Here is a 9,356-nt window from a genome sequence, read left to right on the forward strand (position 1 = left end):
TAGTCCGTATTCTTTTAATTTCATCAAGATTATCCCTGCACTCTCAATTTTAATCAGCCGTGTCCAATTCTCAAAACTCCATCCAAATCTTCAGTCAAATGATGACATGGCAGGAGACAAACTTATTAAATTCCTATAGTACCCCTCTTCAAACCTAAATGAAAAAAAAAAAAAAAAAACTAATCTTTTTCTTAAATTTTCTCAGTTCTTCACCCACCATTTCTCAGTTCTTCTACGACTCCACTCTCTCACTGGCCATGGGTTTTCGAAGGGTCTCTCAGAGTCAATCCTAAAAGTGGTAGATTACATCCCACTAAGGCTTATATAATCGCACCGCTGATTGATTCCCTCTCCATAACACCAACATCTTCATTTGTGTTCTTGCCGATTCCTCGTCCCTTGCGAGCAGAGCCGCACCAAATCCCTCCACCAGATTCTCATCAAACTCCTCCATCCCCCTAATCTCTGGTAACACCTTCAAATCCTATTTCAATCATCGCCTCCTCAAATTTGGGTCTCTGTCAGAGATTGAGGCCGTACAGAATCACGAAATCAGAGCCGTCAATAGAAAGCGACTCGGCCACAAATTGAGGGAGAGAGATGTTGGGTAGTGGAGGGAGGGGTGGGGATGAGATTTGAAACAACTGGCAGGGAGGTTGAGGGGATGGAATTGGTGGGTTTGAGGCAGAATTTGATGGGTTTTGGCTGATTATAATGTCTAGGGTGGCTGATGTTGATGCTTCAATGCTATTGGGATTTGTGGGTTGCAAGGGTTTTTGGAATCGAGATGAACCACTCTCAGCCATGGTTTCTGAATTTATGAGGAATTGGGTTTCTGGGTGTTGTTGGTTTTCTGGATGTGTGTAGATGCTAATGGTGGTTCCACCACCTCTAACTGAGTCAACCCGTCGAAAGACGATTTCGATAAGGGCCCACATTGTGAGTTGACTTCAGATTTTGGGAGAAATCGAGCCTTCTCAAGTTGTATAAATTAAGAACTCAGAGAGTTTGGGAGAAATATCCTATTAAGGAAGTTTGAGAAATGTGTAAGGATCCAAAGACTTGAGCTTAGTGATGGATGGAGTGAGTGAGCAGGAGAACAAGTTGGATTGCAAAGTCAAGATTTGGAGGTAAGAAAGGGAGGAAATGGAGGATGGGCTGAAGGAGTTTTAATAGATGTCAAGAGTGGAGAGATGGGTGAGCTGAGAAAATTGAAGAAACAGATTAATTTTTTTTTTTCATTTAGGTTTGACAAGGGGTATTATAGGAATTTAGCAATTCTATATGCTGCCACGTCATTAATTGACGGAAGATTTGGATGGAGGTTCGAGAATTGGACACGACTGATTAAAATTGAGAGTGCAGGGGTAATCTTGATGAAATTAGAAGAATAGGGACTAATTAACATGAATATTGACCTAAAGTTCAAGTAGGTAAACTGAAATTAATCCAAAAAATAATAGGTGGGTTTCTTCCATTAACTTTTCTAGAAATTGGGTTTATAATGAATTTCCCCTTATTTCAATGGGGAATTTGATTCTACACCCAAATTCACACACCCCTTTTAGAATAAACTCATCCTTAAGAGTGTTTTAATATACACCCAAACCAATTAATTATGTTTATTCAAAATAAAAAAACCTATTAAATAGGATAAATATTAAAACTCAATGTTGTTAAGAATTACTGAAGCTGCCACTATCAAATTCCCCATTCACCTATTAAATAGGATTAATAGTCAAAATCATCTAGCAAATATTATGGAGTTTGATTGACGTTATTGTTGGTATTACCTTCACTTTAGGTTTTTATCAGTGCTTAATTTTAGGTGTTTACATTAATCTCATTATTATCCTATAATGATGAATTTTTGGTACGTTTCTTCCTATTAGAACGGATAAACAAAATAACATACCTTAATGAGAGGATGTTTAATCATGTCGAGAAAGAGAAATATTTATATAATAGGAATATAACAGAATCTGATCATGTCGAGAAAGATAAATATTTATATAATAGGAATATAACAGAATCTGATGATACACAAACATATTTATTAAAAAATAGCAAATATATGGATCACATCAGAAAGGAAGAAATATAGGATAATTAAGGCAATTAATCGTTTTAAATAAGAGAAAAATCAAGGATCAAATTGATTGTATTAAATTCTAAATATTTAAATTCAAAAAATAGTCAACAGCTATATTTGATGGAATATTTTATTTATTCAATCAGAATGGCAAAAAAGTCAAACTAAAAAACGTGAAAAATCTTAATTATAGATTTAAAACCTAGGGTTATTATCACAAATGGTACCTGAACTATACCTCAATCTTATCGATGGTACCTGAACTTCAATTTTGATCACAACCAGTACCCGAACTTTTCGATTTCATTTTAAATGGTACCTAGAGCCACCTCCGGTAACTATTCCGACTAAAAACGGCATGGGAGGCAATCATAGTGATGATTTTTCATGATTTCAAGGGTTGCAATCATATATAGTGATGATTTTTTGGTAATATACTTGCCTTGTGATAATAACCCTAAAACCTATAAGGAAGGTTCAATTATGTGAATTGGGTGTAGATTAAAAGAAAATATAGGGATGGGTTTTTCTTAATAGGAGCTTTATTTTTTGGGTTTTTATCTAATTTTCTCTATTTCAATTGGTTATCCACTTTTGATCAGAACAAAAATTATTATTATTGCGTCTAATTTTATCTTCTATATATAAGTTTTATCTTTATTTTAAGGAAATAAACATATTTTATCTTTAACAAAGGAGAGAGGATACGAAAATTGGAGTTTTTATATTGGCTCTTGAGCAACTATTACTTCAACTTATCTAAACGTAATTTAGTCAAAACTCGTGGACACGAACAAATTTGTTCGTATCATGCATAATCTTTTCCCGGGATTTTGCAACTTTGATTAATGTCTAAAGAGCATCGATCATATGTACTTATGTTATGCTATGCATGCACAACAAAACATTATGTAGCTCCTTTTTATTGTATTGTACGTGCATGTTTTTGCAAATCAAATCTCTGATCGATCATTTAGGGCCCGTTCGGTAAAGTTTTTCAAAATCATTTTTCAGAAACTGTTTTATAAAATGAAAATGAATAATTAAATTTTTCATTTTTAGGATTTGAATATTCGTTTCGTAGCGTAACTTTGAATGAGTTTTACAAAAGCTAAAAAAGTAAAAACATGTTTAATAGTATATTAAAACTAAAAATAATGGTCTTTTGTAAGATTATTCCTATCAAACACCATCGACAGATTTTTGGTGAAGTTTATCTCTATCACCTGACAATCTTCTATTAAATTGGTTGATTCTCATAAACTATTGTTTACTGCAGCTATTTGACAAATCATTTATATATTGTTTGCATCAAATTTCCACCTTCTGTTTGCATTTGTTTTTCTCATCATTTTCAACTTCTTGAAGACTCGATTCTCTCAGCTGAAGCATCATGAACGGTGAAATTGGAGTCTCCCCAGTCCCTATATTCATCGACAAAAGGGAAACACCGAGATAAATTGTGAACTGAATCGAAGCGGCATCCAAATCATCTGGGTATGAAGATTTTTGAGGGAATCCTTTCAAATTGGGTCACCATATATCCTAAAGCTACAATCTAACATCTAGGTATGAACAAATTTCTCCAATTTTTAACAGAAAAGTGAATTTCATGGTTGATCTCAATTGATCGCCAAAGTTGAAATTGATGGCACATCAATGAATACAGAGAGGAGTTGTGTTGTGTTGCGATGAGAGCCACGGGAATATTTCTCTGTGTTTCCACTTTCCAATGTTATATCCCGAATTCTTCAAAATCGATGAAAACGTCGTATAGATGTTTTCCAAACTTACTCATGAATTCAGAGTTGTATTTGGCGTATCCTATTATGAGTTTCTGGAATACGCTCGTCGAACGCGTTTTTCATGCTTTTTTGATTTTGCAAAACAGAAAACAGTTTTATAAAACAATACCGAACACGGCCTAAATATACCATGAGAGCTAAAAGAATAAAGAATGATGAGATCCAAATCTCAATAATATATACTTGGCTATAGCTCGTTTCAAGTGTACCAACAGCTTATTATTTCTGTGTACCAATCATTAGATTTGCCGAATGTTAAGCGGCAACCCTAAACCACAGAGATATCTAACCTAGCGCTCTGCTAGGGTTTACTCGGCAGTCTTCCATTGTCGACAAAACTCCCAAAATTCCCAAAACTCGATGGCCATGGTCATCATCAGCCTTGCGGCTCTCTGTTTCTTGCTGCTTGCTGTGTTTGATTGCTTATATGGGAAGCCGCCTTGGCCTGGGGCTTCTCTTTCTCCTTTTGTCGTCAATCAAGTGTTCCGATTGGAGGATGATGTAGTGGTGGATATCTTGGTGGCTGAAATATCTGGTGACCGTCCGCTCTGGTTGGGAGCTAGGGCCCGAAAACTGGATCTGAGTTCGGGTCGAAGCTTCACAGGGGATCCGATGGTGGATTGTTCTGTTGGGTTTCCGTGAGATGCTTTTGTTGGACTTCGAAGGGGGCCGGTCAAGGATAACGACGCTTATGGTGGAAGGGCTGCCGGTGGTTGTGTAGGTTCGGGACCGGCCTCGCGTCGAGGAACTGCTGCATACACGGCGAAGTCTGTATCCCTGGTGTCGGCCTAGGATTGGGATCGTTTCTTGAGCACTGGATCGGGATCGGCTCCGGTTGTTGGTTTCGGGTCCGGGAGTGGCTTATGTCTCTGCCGGCTGGTGGTGGAAGTGTGCCCATAGCAGATGCCAATCATAGGGCTCTTTGGGCCTTGATTTGGGTTATGAGTTGTTGGACCAGATTTTGGGCTCCAGAGTTGTTGGACCTGAGATGGGCTTTTGCTCATGGTTGGGACTGTTGGGCCCGAGTTTGGATGTTGGACTCCTTGTGGGCTGGATACTGGGCTACAAGGGTCTCTTGCTGGGCTAAGGTTGATTGGAATTTTTCAATTGGGGAGACTCTGATGAATGAAGACTGAGTGGATGGTGATACTTCATCCTCTACTCCAAATGTTTTTGAATTTTTGATCTCGGTCGCAAAGACCAGTAGCTCTGAGGGTTTTTGATTCTGCTTCGGAGTTTCTAGGTTTTTGTTTGAAATAATAGTGCGTGGACTTTCCTAAAAGGTGAGTATACTGGGGGTATATTGGGTTCTTGTTCTTGTTTAGAATAGGAGTCTCAAGATGCTCTCAGAAACGATTCTTTCTGTCGACTCCATAGGGGTGTTTCGTTTTTGTACTGCTTGCTGAATTTATATAATGGGCTGACCTCTTTTGATAAAAAAAAAAAAAAAAAATTAAATTATGTTTAGTCCCAGTACTATGACCATTTTTTCGTTTCAGTCCCTAACATTCTCAATTAATCTGAAAAGTCTCTAACGTCAAAATTTCCGTCTGATTGGTCCCTCCCACGTTAAATTAGGAGTTGGCCTTAGGTGAAATGTCCAATATACCCCTCTATTATTTTTTTTTCTTGTTCCTTTTTAATTTTTTTCCTTTTTTTTTTCTTTTTTTCCTTTTTAATTTCTTTTTTGCTTTTTCTTCTTTTTTTCTTGTTCCTTTTTAATTTTTTTTTTTTTTTCCTTTTCGTTTTGCCTACTTTCTCCTTCCTCAACCCACCAATTCCATTCCGATCAAACTCCACAATCCATTTGTTTCTCTCCCCAAATTGAAACCAAACCCAGCAAAGACCTAGCTTGGCGGTGCAGAGATGGACATCGAGCAAAACCAAGAGGCTAGGAGCTGATCGATCACTTCTTCACCTTCTCTGAAGTCATCTCCCTCTGTTAGGATCCGCCCCCGCCTCCATCGTCGCCGACGCCATCTCCCAAACACAAGCAGATCCCAATCAACTCGGAAATTCGCCGGTAAACCACTCCCCTCTTGTTTTCACAACCTACTTCTCTCTCTCTCCCACTCAAATCTCACTTTCTCTCTCCACATCAAGCCTCAATTTGGAAACTTTTCACTGAAAACTACCATTTTTTCAGACCCTGAGGTTTTTAGGTCTTGCTCAAAATGGTGATTTGGATTTTGGGTCTGGTTGAAATGATAGTTTTTGATGGCCAAGTTGACCAAAATCATAAGTGAAGAAGAAGAATAGTGATGGAAAAGAAAAATGGCCGCCGGCGTGGAGAACAATAATTGGGGTTTCTGGTCGATCTGGATTGGTTCACCGACGTGGGGCTACTGATGCAGCAGGATACGATGGTCATTAAAAAGGAAAAAAGAAAAAGGAAAAAGAAAAAAGAAAAGAAAAAGGAAAAAAGAAATTAAAAAGGAAAAAAGAAAAATAAAAAAAGGAAAAGGAAAAAAGAAATTAAAAAGGAAAAAGGAAAAAGAAAAAAGAAAAAAAAAGAGGGCCGCCGGCGTGGAGAATAAGAATTGGGGTTTCGGGTCGATCTGGATTGGTTCGCCGACGTGGCGCTACCGATGCAGCAGGATACGATGGTCATTAAAAAGGAAAAAGAAAAAAGAAAAAATGAAAAATGAAAAATAAAAAAGCAAAAAAGAAATTAAAAAGAAAAAAGAAAAAAAGGAGAAAAAGAAATTTAAAAGGAAAAAGAAATAACATAGGGGTATATTGGACATTTCACTTAAAGTCAACTCCTAATTTGACGCGGGAAGAACCAATCAGACGAAAATTTTGACGTTAGGGACTTTCCAGATTAATTAAAAATGTCAGGGACTGAATGAAAAAAGGGTCATAGTACAGGGACTAAACATAATTTAATAAAAAAAAAAAACAGCTTATTATTTCTCAACATGTGAAAGTGATCGACTTTGTTAAAGATGTTGTAGTTTTTAATTTGGACTGCATCCATGAAACAAACGAGTGATTCCTGCAAATAAAACAATGCCAGGAACAACAAAGAATAGAAAAAGCAATTAACATTGGAAAGTTGAGACGGCCAAACATTTTATAAGTACTAATCAATGACCAATAATCTTGGCCGACTGAAACCTCTTTTGGATTGGTTTTAGCGTTTGGAAAATTTAGGTTTTTGTACCCTCCCTCTTGCCAAGATGCATGGCTCTATCTAGTTTAATACATGGCAAGGTTTTGGTTGGAGTAAACAAGTTGACATATATTAATTTATGGTATGGGAGTTTTTAAGATTAAGAACGTAGTGGGCTTAATCAATCTATAGGATTTAATCCCTTTCATTTGGGATTAAGAGACACATAACAATGTGATTTGGGCCATAGAAGACATAATGTAATGAGGTTGCAGTCTTGCAGAGGTTTAGTCAGCTTTGTGCCATCTCTCTCAATCTGTACGTGCTTTGGAGATTTTGTGTGGCTCCTTCTTTTGCTATGCATGACAGCATGAGTAATGAGAAAGGTATTAGTGCCATTTATAAGAGAAAAGTGGTTATGTCAGATTGGGTATATATGAGTATATGACAAGTTAGATGTGACGTGTGATAAGGGCTCATGTATCGTTAAATGATAGATTGAGCATTTCGCATCTACTAGCTCTAGCAGGGAAGAGTTGGTAGGGTTAACAACTCTACCAACTCGAGGGTGGGTCTTAACAGATGGGTCGACCGGCAGCCACCTTCTTTGTCTCTTGTCCTCAGGAACGACGGCCTCCTGTGCCTGCAGGTGCTGGAGATTGTCGTTTATTTCTTTTCTTGTTTTAGGATGGGAGGTTCTAGTTGGACATCCAAATTTGCTATTTGGACCTCCCCTACTTAGTACACCTCTAATTTGCTTTTTAGAATACTTGAAATGCTAAGTAGACCTCTATAATATTACCAAAACACCCTTACTCTGGAGATACAACAATTTATCGCTCTCCTCCACTAAAATTATTCACAATGATTTGTCTGTCGCTCTTCTCCACCAAAATTACTCAAAGGGTTGGTTATTGATCCTTGATATGTTGCTAGAATCCCTTTGGATTCGCTAAAAGAATGATTTCAAGGGTTTTGGGTTGGAAGATCGAGGGCTGCGAGGCGGCCCTTAAGGAGAGACCATGTGGTGAAGACGACGAGGCTATGATTTTGGATTAATGAGTTAGTGTGATGCTTGATTTCATTCTAGGTTATGGCCGCTAATAACACTTAGGGTTGGAGCGGCGACTCCATTGATCGCTTCAAGGATTAATACAGGTTTCCATCTATCTCTCAGTTTTGAATTTTGAATTTGAACTTCAAATTTTGGCCAACAATTTCAATTAAATTTGGATTCTTTTGGATTGTAATTTCTGTAATCTTTGAGTAGTTTTTTTTTTTTTTGACTTTGTCAAGGGGAACCCAAAGGCTTCCTAGGCGCAAGATAAACCCCTTCGGGGCATGTGAAATGCTCCAACTGTGCATTACAGCACAGTGCCTGGCCACTTTGACAGCTTCGGGTTCGAACCTAGGTTGGGGAGCACACACAACTAGACAAGAACCACTAGGCCACTTGCAATGGTTATCTTTGAGTAGTTCAATAGTGCTTGTTTTATATATGTCTGCTTATTTGAGCGTGTTGGTGAAAACCTCCTTAGTTGATAAACAATTCGTTATTGTCTTCATCTCTTGCTTTACTTGAAGAACGAAGCAACTTTCGTGCTCAAAAGCTATCAACTTGGTATTTTCTTGCTTCTTTTTGTTTTGGGTACATCTACCCTGATTTGGTTAGATTTCAATGGTTTCATACTTTCCATTATAGTGCATGGTTAAATACATCAGTAGTTAAGTTTATGTTTTGGTCAACAGCTTTATGGATTTCATTATAAGCTAATAATAATTCATCTTCTTATGGGTTTAGGTTTCAGTTGTTAATCATACAATTCATTGGCTCAGTGTGTACGATGGTAGCTTGACAATGTTGAGCTCTGCTCCAAAGCTTTGTTTATAGGTCTTATTTTTATTTTTATTTTTTCACAAGGTATGGATGGTTAGTTTCACGCATGCTTCTTTTGCTTACATTCAATTTCAATATGTCTTACTGGTTCATTTTCTGTATCCAGAACCTGGCCTCTGTTATCTTTGTTATATTGTCTCATTGCCTTGGAATCGATCAGTTAAGTGATGTTGTTGTACTGATGAAAAATCTTCATCTGATAAGTTGTAGGAATGATCAGGCAAAGGTTCATCTAGTTTGTCATTCTGAAATAAGAAATATGATCATGATCGAATACAACTTTATGTAGAGATTTCAATGCCAAAAAAATATAGTTTTACACAAATTCTTTATTTCTTTATCTAATTTTTTGGACATGGAGTGATGATCAATATGATTTTCTGACAAGTATTCTTTATATTTTTAAGATGGAGTGATGATCAAGGAGAGATTGAGCTTCAAGGAGGA

The sequence above is a fragment of the Rosa rugosa genome, chromosome 1 (genome assembly GCF_958449725.1).
Source record: "Rosa rugosa chromosome 1, drRosRugo1.1, whole genome shotgun sequence".
Lineage (NCBI taxonomy): Eukaryota > Viridiplantae > Streptophyta > Magnoliopsida > Rosales > Rosaceae > Rosa > Rosa rugosa.